Source organism: Leptonychotes weddellii, chromosome 5 (assembly GCF_054177405.1).
Source record: "Leptonychotes weddellii isolate Sample4059 chromosome 5, ASM5417740v2, whole genome shotgun sequence".
In the NCBI taxonomy this organism is placed as follows: Eukaryota; Metazoa; Chordata; class Mammalia; order Carnivora; family Phocidae; genus Leptonychotes; species Leptonychotes weddellii.
This window is the reverse complement of record NC_138373.1, coordinates 129,646,926-129,662,063: the sequence shown is the minus strand read 5'-3', so window position 1 is coordinate 129,662,063 and position 15,138 is coordinate 129,646,926.

The window sequence follows — 15,138 nt, the reverse complement described above, 5'->3', positions numbered from 1 at the left end:
ATTTTTCTTCTAGGGAGAAAAAAAAAAGATGTGTAATTTTTGTGATAAAATTATGATATAGATAAACTTTATCTGATCTCTATTGGTATTTTAAAAATCTGTTACCCCTTTCCTTTTTAGCCCTGGTGCCTTCAAGTGATAGAAAAGCCAATTAAATGATTTGTTTTCAGAGGGTAGGCTATGTGTGGATATTTGCCTTTAAAAAGTACTCTAGGAAATACCCAAATGATGCCTTTAAAGCAGTATTTCAGGTGCTTTCCTATGGAGATGGGTAAACTATTTTTACTTTAAAGGCTTTGCCTAAAATCCTGCTAGCATTTATTTAGCCCATAAAATAAGTAATACAGAGTTTGACTATCACCCTTTGATAATCTTCATGTGTTGGCCTTCCAGTTTGAGGTCACCATAGAGTGGCTAACTCCAAATAGGTTTATCTATTTATCCATCTAAATAGGTGTGTTCTGGGTACCTATAGACTGCAACATCCCTATCTACATAGACTTCAGAGCTTCTACTGTGAATTTAGTCAGGCCTTTATAAGGTAATTACTTGAAATAGGCGACAGAAATGCCTGTAAGATTGGCATTTGGAAAGAGTGGTCTGTGGACTTATTTAGTTTGGAGATGGGAAATCTCAGAAGCAACTTGATGAGTTCTTCCTTTCCAGTCGATTTCTTCCTGTCCCTTTGGTGGCTCCGTCATCCCCATTAACAGCTTCCCAGGCTCTCCAGCTTTTTAATACTCTAATATCTAAAACTTCACCTGTGGGGTTTCTACCGTCTGGAATCTGCCCTCCATCTTCCCGTTGGTTTCCATGTCTCTCATTTCTGATATCATCTCTCATTTTTTAAAAGACTGTAAAAGTAAACCTTTCCAAGTTTGAATTCCGAAAGTAGTTTCATCTACTTCTACTCCTCCCAGTTTCTGCTAAATGCTCATCTATTTGTGGCAAACTGGGAAAGAGAGCAGAATTTGCCACCCCAAAATATGCTCTTTGGTGTATTGATTCTCTTGAAATGGTTATTTTTAAGAAACAGTAGACATAGGAGCTCTGAAAACCATGTAGGAGTTACCTTTTTGTAAAACATATTTATGGTAATAGGGAAGATCCCCATTTGTAAGGGCGTCTCCCTCTGTGTACCAGGAAGAGGAGGAATGGCCAAATCTCTAGAAATTCTTACCAGTGGAGAAGGACTTAAATCTGCACAGCAACCTTACACTTGTCTATGGTGCTTTTCTTGGTAGCCTTCCATCCCTGGCTCCCTCACCCACCTCAATATCTTCTCTTGTCTTTAGCAGGAGATGGCATTTAAGGTGGAGGGTTGAGTCATTTTGGGGAGTTACCTCCCATGGATATCTCCATGTATACAGACGGTATGCATGTTATTAAACTTCTGTTTGTTTTTCTCCTGTTAACCTGTCTTTTATTATAGGGTTTCTCAGCCAAGAATCTAAAAGTGTAGAGGGAAAATCATGTTTTCCTCCTCTACAACTGTGACCTTCTAGAGGAAAGGACTCTTAACTCCTCATTGTATTCTTGTAAGCTTTACAATCTATTAGGATTAAATGCATATCTACTAAACTGAGCTGAAATCCTAATTATTTCAAATTTCTCACATATTTTTCCATGTTTCCATTTGTAACATTCCTTTCAATTTCAGTTATTTACGACTCTGTCATAAAGACTAGTCTTAATATTTGACGTGAGCTTTTAACTAAGTCAGTTTTCTCAGCCTTTGCTCTAGTCATTCCTTCCCCCCCGACTGGGAAAGTCAACTTTTAAAAATTACTTATGAAGAGCATCCTGGGATCATGTGCATTGATCAGCTGAGTGCTTAGGATAAACTGTGGGTTTACTCCATTCCTCTAAATGAGTCTCTGGTTTGGAACTGTAACTCTGATTCATCTAAACAAACAATGATGTCAGTCTCTTTGTAAACTCAATTGATTTTTCCATTCAATTAAAGTCCATTTTCTAGACATACGGATAGCTGTGTGCATGCACACACCCACACCCACATATACTATCATACACATGAAATGCATATAACCCAGACACTGAAGACTCAGGTCAATGTAAACCAAATGCCCAATTTCTTGATCTATGTGTAACCATGCCTTGCCCATAATCTCTGTAAATTCCCAGCTCATTTCCCTTTGGCTCTTCCTGTCTCTACTCTTGCATCTTTATAGGTAATTAACTTGGAAAAATTGATGATGAACTTTTGGAGTCAAAGCATATTTTGCAACTTAAACTCCAGTTATAACACAAGCTTTGCCTGGAATCCACTTGTTAGTGAACTGCCATATTTAACTAAGGATGCTGCACCTTGTAGTTACTGCTGATCTCACTTATAGTCTTGTTTGTTTCTCTTATCAAAATATTGAGGTGCTCGCAAAACCACTACCCACTATGTGTAATGCTCAAGTAGTTGTCCTTATAAATTTCCTTTTAGAGTAAGACCAAAATGAAAGCATTACAGAAAAAAAAAGTCCCTAACAACTTTCTTCTTTTATTTTTCTTACTTTTACAAATTAAAATGTAATTGTCTAGGGTAAAAAATAAGATGAATTTTTCTTGAACAAAAAATTTTACCTCTTTTTTTTTTAACGTTACAAAGTCTAAGAAAATTTCTGCAGCACCTGTAACACTCAAAATAGAACAGATGCACTTGAGCTACCATTTGCTAGGAGGAGATTTAGTGAAACACTTTTTCTTTCTTTATCTTAAGAAGATATTAGATGTTGAATTTGGAACATAATGATTTATGTTATTAGTATTCCTTGGTCTTATTATTTTTTTTCAATCTAGATTCTTTCCTTGGGGTTCCTGATAAGTATCATGGCTTTGAACACCACCTATTCCCTAATACCCTCCCAAATTGCATCTCTGACTATCCAAATCATATATCCAGTCACATCCTCAGCAGCTCTACTTGGAGGATCATTAAGCAAACTTATTCTCCAAAACAAAACTTTCAACTCCTCCAAACACCATTCTAAAAATATCCTTCTCTTCTAGTGTTCTCCATTTCAGTTATTGGAACCATCATTCACTACATTGCACAGATCAAAAACTAGAAGCAATTTACAATTTTTTCTCACTCCCTACCATTTCCAAGCTATCAAAACCCCCTGTGGTGGAGGTCTGCCACCAATATGTATTCCAAATCCAAATGCTTTTTCTTACTCCATTATCACATCCAGGTCTAAGCCATTACTGCTCCCAAGAGCCACTCAATAGCATCCCTACTGAGAGTCTTGATCCATTTCAATGCAGTCATCACAGAGTAGCCAGAAATGTTGTTTTGTTGTTTTTGTTGTTGTTTTCAGGTAAACGTATTCTTGTTACCCTCTGCTTAAAACCCTCTGAATCTTTCCTATTGCACTTAGACTAATTTCTGTCTGTGGCCTAAATCTTCCTGAGTGGGACACTGCATCCCTCTCTACTATCATACCCTACTTACAGGTCTTCTCTTCTGCCGTTGTATTTCAAGCACACTGGCCTTCGGGCTCTTCCTCAAACAGGCCAACCTTTTTCCTCCAAGATTTTCAGTGAACATTGAATTAGATTACTGTTTAGCCAATGTTCATTCCTGCTTCCTCCCGGAGTGGGTGGAATATACTTTCCACTCTCTGACCATGACTTCAGCCATGAGGCTTGCTTTAGTCAATGGGATGTTAGCAGACAGAAGGAAAACAAAGACTTACTATGTGTTTGCAGCATGGGGCTTGCCTCCTCACTCTTCTGCCACTGCCCCAAGAACTTTTCCTGGATGGTCCCCAAATGAGGAGAAATAGGAATCAAAGCTAAACTAGCTGTCTTGCAAGCTTGCAGTGTTAAGCAGAGTTTCCTGAGCTTAAAGCAGAATCAACTTAGCTAACTCACATATGAACAGGATTAGATAATTTGTTTTAAGTAACTGAGTTTTAGGGTAATTTGTGATGCAGCACTTTTGTGGTGTTAGTTGACTGATAGAACCATCTATTTTAAAACTCATCCCACTGCTATCCTAATCAATCTCTATAGTCTTTATTTGTCCATTATTATTTTGTCTTGTAAGTAAAAGCAATAATCTTTTTTTGGTGTGTGTTATTTCTTATATTCTCAGAACACAAAATAATGCTTCTCCTGGTAGTAACTCAGTGAATATTGTTAATTGGATGAATTAATAAACTAATGAAATTCTAAGCACCCCTCCCTGATGGTTTCTAGGGTAGCTATCTCTCCCTTACCTCTCACAAGGACATTCTCATTTCCCAATCTTTGGAGAGCGAAATCCAGGAAGCAAATTGCTTTTGAAGAGATTCTTAGCCAAATGGTATGAGAGAATGCTTTTCTTGAAGGGAGCCTTGAGTATTATTTTTAATTGCAATTGACATTTTATAAATTACCATTTTGTTAAAAAGTGGGAGTATGGTAGTCCTGAAGGCACATGCTGGTGTTTCCAATTTGGTGAGCCAATTTGTTCAGAAAGAGTAAGTAGGGGCAGGTAGTTAGAGGCAGAGGACTAAAGTAAACAAGATAGCATTCTGAGTAGAGAAACACCGTAACCAATACCACAGGCCTCAGAGTAACCTAAACATTATTTTAAAAGATTTTATTTATTTATTTGTGAGAGAGAAAGAAAGAGAGAGCGAGCGAGCACAATCAGAGGGAGAAGCAGGCTCCCCGCGGAGCAGGGAGCCCATGTGGGCCTCAATCCCAGGACCCCGGGATCATGACCCGAGCCGGAGGCAGACGCTTAACGACTGAGCCACCCAGGCGTCCCTAAACTAAAGATTAAACCTGTCTTCAGTTTTCAGAGAACTATTCATTCATTGAGAACCTATTCTATGCCCCGTGGCACACTGTGCCAGGTTAATTTGATTTCATGTAACACAGCATACTGTGAAGGAGGGTTCAATATTATTCCCATTGTGTAGCTTAAAAAAAATAAAAAGGGCAGTAGAGAGTTTAAATAAGGATAGGGGACTTATTAAGAGTAGAGAGTTTAAATAAGGATAAGGGGACTTATTAAGTAGAGCTTGGATGAGACTAAACAATTCTTCCTATTACAACAGCTCATCGTTCTAATATTAACACTGGATCCAAGTACAAGTTAAAGAATATCTTGTATTAACATGTTGTAGAAAATAGTATGCCAAGTAAAAGACAGGCTAACACTTTTAACTTAGAAGTACATTTAGTAAAAAGTCAGATTGGATGGTATTTTCAAACTGATTGCAATTCTTCAGTTCAACCTTGGCTTTCTTCCTTTCCAGGCTTAAGAGTGTGTTATATATATTAAATAAAGAAACTTTTTATGTCAGTATCTTTCTTTTTATCATAAGGAGCATGTAGAATCTAAGTGGGCTCTGCATGAATTGAATTGTTTTAACTAGGGTGGAGGATAAGGTAGTCTGAACAAAGAAGGAGGAGGAAAGTGAGGTTACTTCAGCCCAAGGGGAGTCCAAGTGAGTGGCCTTGGAAGAAGAACATTTCCCACTTTGTACTCTAGGTGGAGGCACTCGTACGTATAGAATGAAAATACCAGAAAAGCCCTTTGGGGTACTAGAGTACATTTTAGTGCTATCCTAATCCCTTAAATCAAAGAATGTTGGAACCGAAAAGGGCTGTATGGAACAGCTAGTCTTATACTTTAATTTTACAGGGAAGGAAACACAGACCTAGATACTCTGAGTGGGTTACAAATCTCCTCCACCTTCCAAACCTTTATCACATTGGTCATGACTGCTCAGCCTACCCTCCCTTCTTATTCTAAGAGAAAGGTTATTCTCCAACATCAGTCAAGCTATTTTGAGAAATTAATTGATCTGTGAGTTTCCCTATTATTATTACAGCATTTTCACAAGTTGGGAAACATCCAAAGGGTATTAGTCACTATCAAATGCACTTTCCTTTTGGACAGGCCTCTCGTTTTGTCCTTTTCTGTTATATAATGCCTTGCTTTTGGCATTATTAGTCTCCATTGCTATCTTTCAGTAAACACAATCTGTTCGTTTCTAAATCATGGATTCTCTCTTTATATGATCTTTTGTCTCCCCTCTATGTTATAATATCACCTTTTTTCTATGTCCTCTTTGGCCATATATCAGGGATCCACACTCAGGCCATATATCAGGGATCCACACTCAAATGCCCATCGGAGCAAATAATATGTCCTACTTAAGTCTTATTTAAGAGGATCATCTGCTTGCAACTGAGCTTAGGTTATTTTTCTTCATGTGGATATATAGACCCAAGATGGCAGATCTTCCAATTTTTCAGCATTTCCCAGAAATTCAGATTTTTATGGAAATGTCACAATCTTTAATTGCAAATATTTAATTTAATTTTTTTTTTCACAACACTCAGTGAACTATATGGGCCAAGGTGAACCACTTTGGCATGAATATTATTCTGAGCTGAAGACAATTGAGACTCTAAGGGCTCAAGAGGAACTTTTGCCCCTCTCTTAGCTATATAAAATAAACTAAATTGGAAGTCTTTCCCAGAACAAGAGTTATTAGCAGAAATAAATTTTAGCTGAGTGTCCCATCTGCATGGCAGGGTAAACATCTAATTACTAAACATCTGTTCTCACATCACACATCACAAAGTGTGTATGCACAAAGTGTGTATGCCAAGCACTCAATAGTGTTAGCTTGTGCTTCAGATTGTCCTCTATCTTTCTATTTGACATTTACATATCTTAATCTTTTTGGATCATTCTAGTATCTGTTCACAAGATCTTAAATTAGATTCTATCTCAGAAATTCTATGTAAACTTTTTTCTTCTTCTTTCTCTCCAAAGACTCTTTACTTTCCAGTTTGGAGATCTTAAATGGTAGCCCAATATATAACTTTTGTCCCTCTGTGGCTTGCTTTTTAATTGAGGTATAATGTACATACAGTGAAAGGCACAGATCCTAAGTGTAAAGATTGGTGAATTTTGACAAATGTTTGAATTTGTGCAATTTAAAACCCATTAAAGATGAAAATTATCTTTCACACCTGAAAATTTTCTTATGCGCATTCCCAGTGAATTCCTCTGACATCACAAACACTTAGTTTTGCTTATTCTTGATCTTCATATAAATGCAATCAAACATTGTGTACTTTTTAAATTTTATTATGTTATGTTAATTACCATACATTACATCATTAGTAAACATTGTGTACTTTTTTGTGAGCATCTACTATTGCTCAGTATGTTTTTAAGACTAACTTAATTTATTGCACATATGAGCAGTTTGTACCTCTTTATTGCTATTATTCTGTTGGAGACTTATACTATAATTTGTTAATAATTCTCCTTTGAGATGGACATTGTGTTTCTCCCGCTTGGAGTTACTATGAATAAAGCTCTTATGAACACTCACATTTAAGTATTTTCCTGGACATATATTTTCACTGCTCTTATATAAAATATTTGGAATGGATGCTCTGGGTTATAGAGTAGGTATGTGTTTAACTTAAAAAGAAATTGCCAGTTTCCTATGTGGGGTTCCATTTTAAAATCCCACCAACACTATTCTTGCAAATATTTGGTGTGTCCATTCTTTTGAATTTTAGTCTTTATATTGGGTATAAAGTGGTATCTAATTTTAATTTGCTTTTCCTTCATGACTAATAATGTTGAACTCTTTCATGTGCATGGTAAACATTTTTATATTTTTGGGGGGAAGTGTTTTTTTCAGATTTTGATGTTTAATTGGGTCGCTTGTCTCTTTATTGCTACATTATACGGTTTTGTGAGTAGATATATGTATTGCAAATACTTTCTCCCAGTTTGCAACTTGGTTGTTTTTATAAGAATGTCTTTCAGTAAACAAAAGTGAGGAAGTTTTATGAAATCTAATTTATCCCTTTTCTTCTTTCTGGTCAGTGCTCTTAATATTGTAAGAAATCTTTGCCTATCCCAATGTCCTGAAAATGTTTCTCTATGTTTGCTTTTAGAAACTTTACAATTTTAGCTTTTAAATTTAGATCTATAAAACATGTCTCTTTTTTGTAAATGCTTTAGAGGTCAAGATTAAAATTTCCTTTTTAATATTCAACTGCTTCAGTATCATTTGTTGGACAGATGTTTGTTTCCCCATTGAAATTTTTTGGCACTTCCTTTAAACAACCATTGATCAGATGTGTATGGATTTATTATCTTTCATTGATCTATTTGTCCTTATGTAAATGTCACATTCTATTAATTACTGTGGCTTTATAGTACTTTTGAAATCAGCAAGTATAAATTCCTCAACTTTATCTTCTGCTGAATCATTTTTGCTACTTAAAGTTCTGTGTATTTCCCATCAATTTTAAAATTGGGTTCTTTGTTTATATTTTATAAAACTTTGTCTCGATTGGGTTTGACACGACTCTAGAGACCAAACTGAGGATAGTAGATATGTTTGAAATATTGAGTCTTCCACTTAGCATACTCTCCATTTATTTGGGTCTTCTGAAACTTAACTTCCCTCAGTAATGTTTTTGCAGTTTTCAGACTAGTGGTCTGTTTTATTAAATTTTATTTTCTAAATGTTTATTGTTAGCATATGGACACCATATAGATATTTGTATTTTGTCATTGTGTCCTGTGATCTTATCAAATTCACTTATTAGATCTACTAGCTTTTTTGTATATTCCTTTGGTTTTTCTACTTAAACAATCCTATTTTTTTAAACATTTATTTATTTATTTATTTATTTATTTGAGAGAGAGAGAGAGAGGGAGCACGAGCAGGGGGAGAGACAGAGGGAGAGAGAAAGGGAGAAGCAGACTCTCTGCTGAGCAGGAAGCATGACATGGGGCTCAATCCCAGGCCCCTGAGATCATGACCTGAGCTGAAGGCAGACACTTAACTGCTGAGCCACGCAGGCGCCCCTGTATTTAAACAATCATATTATCTACCAATAAAGACATCTGTTATGTGTTCCTTCTAAACTTTAAGTCATTTCTTGCTTTTATACTGTTTGGAAAGAGAAAATCTGAAGGAAAACCTCATGGCGAAAAAAGAACACTCTAACTGCCAACAGTTCTCTTTGGTTGGCATCGATCTTGGTGAATTCACCATGGTTTAGGATCCAGAGAACTGGATCATGTCTTAGCTCTAGATATAATCAAACTCTAGGCAACTAATGTGTGATAACTGAACTCACCAGAGAATAAAGTACTTTAATCACAAGCAATTTCTTAAATTATACTAAGAACTCTAACTACAGTGTCTGCTCTCACACCCTCAGGCCAAGACATTCTTTCATTGCACACAAGTCTATTATAGTCAGGAATTGTTTTATGAGAATGAAATCAGCATAAAGACCATTAAATGATAAGAATGGTTTCTGGCATCAGGCTCTGATAATCTAATATTTCATCCTCACAGGAATAATAACTAATATTTATTAAGCCACTGCTTTCTCGCAGCATTTTGATGTGGTACATACCATTATAATCCCTGTTTTACAAATAGAGACACTGAGGCACAGAGAGTCTGAGTAACTAGTCAGTGGTAGTGGGATTCGAACATACGGAGTCTGTCTCAAGAGCTCAAATTCTCAACCCCTCAGCTATAGGGCTATGCAGAGTCTATTATATCAAGATCTGATATATTGATTCTTGGGATGGATAGTACTTGTACTGAGATTGCTTAGCAAGTCACTTCTTTCTCTCTACTTTTCTGTTTCAGTAACTGGTTAGCATCTCTTTGACTAAGACATTATTTCTTTAGATAGAATAATGAATTCAATCATGTTTCAGTGAAGTTTGTCAGGTGATCTTGAATAACTCTCCTTAAGCCATTATTGTTAATTAAAGGCGAGATCTCAACCTGGAACACTCTGGTTGGTGTCTGCATTCAGAAATATTGAATTTGGCTTTAACATCTTTAAAACCACAATTTGTTGCCATGCTTTTAATATGGAAAGATATCACATTTAAAAAATTCACTGGATATTCTTTCCTGCTTTGTTAAGGATTACTTGACCATACAATTGTGGGTTCATTTCTGGGCTTTCTCTTCTGTTCAACTGATCTGGGTCTATTTTTATGCCTGTACCATACTGTTTTGATCACTATGGCTTTGTAATATAACCTGAAGTCCAGAACTGTGATGCCTCCAGCTTTGCTTTTCTTTTTCAAGTTTGTTTTGGCTAGTCAAGATCTTGTGTGGTTTCATACGAATTTTAGGATTGTTTGTTCTAGCTATGTAAAAAATGCTGCTATTGTTTTTTTAATAGGGATTGCATTAAATATGTAGGTTGCTCTAAATTGCATAGATATTTTAACAAAATTTGTGCTTCCAATCCAGGAGCATGGAATGTTTTGCATTTCTTTGTGTCATCTTCAATTTCTTTCATCAGTGTTCGATAGTTTTCAGAGTACAGATCTTTCACCTCTTTAGTTAGGTTTATTCCTAGGTATCTTATTGTTTTTGGCACAATTGTAAATGGGATTGATTCCTTAATTTCTCTTTCTGCTGTTTCAATGGTGTATAAAAATGCAACTGATAGCTTTGGGGAAACTGGACAGCAACATGCAAAACAATGAAACTGGACCGCTTTATTACACCATACACAAAAATAAATTCCAAATGGAGTAAGGACCTAAATGTGAAACTTGAAAACATAAGACTCCTAGAGGGCAACATAGACAGTAACTTCCTTGACATCAGCCATAGCAACTACTTTCTACCTATGTCTCCCGAGGCAAGGGAAACAAAAGTGAAAATGAACTATTGGGACTTCAGAATAAAGCTTCTGGAAATAGAAGCTAAGGAAACAATCAACAAAACTAAAAGGCAACCTACAGAACAGGAGAAGGCATTTTGCAAATGGGCATTTACGAGAGAAGGCATTTGCAAATATATCTGATAAAAGGTTAATATCCAAAATATATAAAGAACTTATAAAACTCAACACCCAAAAATGAATAATCTAATTAAAAAATGGGCAGAAGACATGAATAGACATTTTTTCAAAGAAGACATACAGATGGCAACGGACACATGAAAAGATGCTCAACATCAATCATCATCAGGGAGATACAAATCAAAACTACAATGAAATATCACCTCACACCTGTCAGAATGGCTAAAATTAACAACACAAGAAAAAGCAGGTGTGGGCCAGGATGTAGAGGAGGTGAACCCTCCTGCACTGTTGATGGGAATGCAGACTGGTTCAGCCACAGTGGAAAACAATATGGAGGTTCCTCAAAAAGTTAAAAATAGAACTAACTTAGGATCCAGCAATGGCAGTACTAGGTATTTACCCAAAGAATACAAAGATACTAATTCAAAGGGATACATGCACCCTGCTGTTTAAAGCAGCATTATCTACAATTGCGAAATTATGGAAACAGCTGAAGTGTCCATCCACTGATGAACGAACAAAGAAGAGGTGGTATATATATACAATGAAATATTACTCAGCCATAAAAAAGAATGAAATCTTGCCATTTGCAATGACAAGGATGGAGTCAGACAGCATTATGCTAAGCAAAAGAAGTCAGTCAGAGAAAGACAAATACTATATATTTTCACCCATATGTGGAATTTAAGAAACAAAACAAATGAGCAAAGGGCAGGGGGAAGGAGAGAAGGAGGCAAACCAAGAAACAGACTCTTGACTCTAGAGAACAAACTGATGGTTACGGGAGGGAAGGCGGGGCGGGGGATGGGTGAAACAGGTGGTGGGGATTAAGGAGTTCACTTGTTGTGATGAGCACCGAGTATTGTGTGGAAGGGTTGAATCACTATATTGTACACCTGAAACTAATGTTACACTCTGTTTTAACTAACTGGAATTTAAATAAAAACTTTTTAAAAGTTCAGATTTTCATGGGTTGTCTTGAAAAAAATGAGAAAATGTAGCAATAATGGACCCACATTGCACATTGTGGCAATCCACTAGCCCTATCCCAGCCACTGTATTCATTAGCATCCCCTGCTTAACACCCTCGGGCATTTTCATTAGCAATCCTTGATATGCAGTTTAACTGGAAGGAAAGTAATTACTGCTATCATTTCATCAAATTGTATATACATCTAACTTATTATTTTTAATATTCATAAAGTTGTCTGTAATTGGAGTGCCTTATTTATTTAAACATTCTCCTATTAAACTACATTCATATGACAATCTATAAGATCTAAGCCACTAGATTGGGGTAGCAATAGAATCACATTTTTATATATCTCCCATCTATCACTTGAGTAAATGCCTATATTCATCAGGAAACCCAGCATCAGCTCTCTCTCCTTCGCTTCCCTCCTCTTTATCTATCAAAACAAAGCAGTCCTGCTGACAGAATACTGGGAAGGGCATTTTGAAAATGCGAACAGCTTACTTGCAGCAATGGCTTTTTAGCTGCCCCTGTTTCTCTTGCTCTCTTAAGGTTTCAGGCTCAAGGACTGGAGCCACAAAGTCAGATTGGTGCCCACTGCAAACAGGCTCGGATCCCTGAAAGGGCAGAAAAGGCAACGTTGAGAGTCACAGCTTTCTCCTTAACTTACGCTAACAAAGTTAGCTAAAATTTGAAAGCTATGGTGGCTGTGTCTTTAAACTTTTCCAGAATGAGTATTCCCTTACCATGCTACATACAGGGGTTTCTGTAGGACCCTACTGAGAAGGATACAACCTACAAACTTCCTTACAGTGGATTTGAATCACGCTTACCAGCTCTGGGATCCTTTCAGTCAGAATGGCACTTTTATTCTTTGCAAAAGTCTGTAATATTGAACCTCAAAGAGAAGGTGTGGACTGAGACCCTTGAGCCCCCCAGGAGTTTCCCAGATCGAGGTACAAAATCACCCACCTCTTCTCCTGGAACACAAAGTGATATTACAGGAGGTAGCTTTTCTTTTTCTTTCTTTTTTTTTTTTTTCAAAGGGCAAAAAGTACTGTGATGTTCTTCCTCAAGGATGAATTAGCCCAAGTTTATATGCTTCATGTTATTGTTATATTAGTCTGGTTGGACTGGGTGGCTCAAGTAACAGAAATTCATCTTCTCTGAGCTCTGGAGGCCAGAAGTCCATAATCAATGTTATGGCAAATTCAGTTCTGGTGAGGATGCTCATCCTGGTTTGTAAATTCCCACCTTCTTTCTGCATCCATGTGACCCTTTGTTGTGTGCGCTTGCAGGCTTGCAGTGCGAGCTCTGTGTCCCTTTTTCTTCTTATAAGGATACTAGCCCTATTCGATGAGGGCCCCACCCTTATGACTTTATTTAACCTCATTTAGATAATTCCCTAAACACCCTATGTTTGAATACAATCAAATTGGGGATTAGAGCTACAACATATTAATTTTGGGGGACACAATTCAATCCATAACAACTGGTATTTGGCTTTGATACATACACAGCTTATATGTTCTCCATATCACAGGGAAAGATGGCTTGTATGGGGAATTAAACTGACATTCACACACATACACACACAAAACTTAAATTCACGAAGTATCAGGTAAGAGCAAATTTCCAAAGGCCATGTAAGTAGTTGTATTATAATTCTAAACCATTATTGTTGTCAACATCTATAAAATAACAATACTACTACCTACTTCTCAAAGTTACTATTTTTCCTCAACTCTCCTTAGTAGATTTAATTGCTTCCCGCCCACATCACCACTGTACTTTCTGCATAACTCAATTCAAGCAATGATATTTTATATTATAATTGTTTTTCCTATTCTATTCAAGCTTTTTGAAAGCCAGAACTGTGCCTTCTCATCTTTGAATGGTAGGCTTTATATCAGTACTTTGCAGTACTCTAGGCATCCAATTAATATGTATTGTATCAAATAACTAGCTTCAAGTCAATGTGTTTTTTAAACATGAAAAATACATGGTAAGAAATAATGATTAGCAAATTTAATATTATGTTTGTATCATTTAACACTAATAGTTTAAGAATTTTTAATCTGTTATTACATAATAGTCTCTTCAAATTTACCGAAAATTTATATTAATCTCTCACATGATGCATTTCAAAGGGGAAACCAGGTATAAGATTTTTATTTTTGGTATTAGTAATATTCAAAGTAAACTGTAGGGTCTTAAACCAACAAATGATTGTTCTTTGTAACATTTTTAAAATGCTCTGAGTTGAAGAATAATATTTGAATTATTTCCCTCCGTACAAATGCTTGTTCATCTTTAAGATTCACTGATAATACCTATAATCTAGTCAGACCTGAAGACTGACCACCAACTTTAATTCCTTACAAGTAATAATTCTAGAAGTTTCATGTGTGAGTAGCTGAAGAGGTGGGAAAAGAAAAAGTGATCGTAATTTTGCGTAGGAACAATCCATTCCAGCATAATAATTTTAACCTGAATCATACATACTCAGAGTGACAGGAACTGCAGGGAATCGAGCTAACATTTTTTGACCATATATTATGTCCTTGGAATGGTCTATGTTATCTATTGCAATTTTCACAATGATAATAATAGGGGTGGATTCTATCCATTTGAGGTTAGTTAGGAAAATAAAGTTCAGAGAGTTTAAATAACTCAGTGCCCCAGTGTCACACACCAGTAAATAACGAGGCCAAATTCAAATTCCGATATATCTGATTCCAGAACTCATGATCTAAGTCAGTAGGAATGATATTATATGGCAGTAGTTCTCGCTCTCAGAACATTTGTGCTTTTCTAAAGGGAAGGGAGTATTAACTGGGAATTTTCATTACCAAGTTCTGAGCACTCACTGTTATATTTCAAAATTTACATCAGTCTTAAAAATAGGACATATCCAATAGCTTTGCCTTTACTCAACCTCTCTCCCTTGGAAGTATGTACCACGGTCCTGAATTGTTTTATCCCCACTTAGTTCATACACAGAAAATGTCTTTTGTAATGTCTTATAATCTCGGTAATGTCAAATGTCTTGGTAATCTAGGTAGCAATATATTGTAAAACTATTTACCAAATGTCAAATCGTGCATGATTTAATCATTCTCAACTCCACATCCTTCTGTATTTCCTCCTGTGGCAACAGGGTTGGAAGCTTGCCAACTATATTTTAGAGACACTTTGCCAAGCTAGAGGCTTAAGTGCCAACCTTTCTTAAATTCTAATATTGAGAAATATTAGCAGAGGTTTGAAAAGCAGGAGGAGCAGAGAGACTTGCAAATATTGGCCTGGCACTGTTGGAA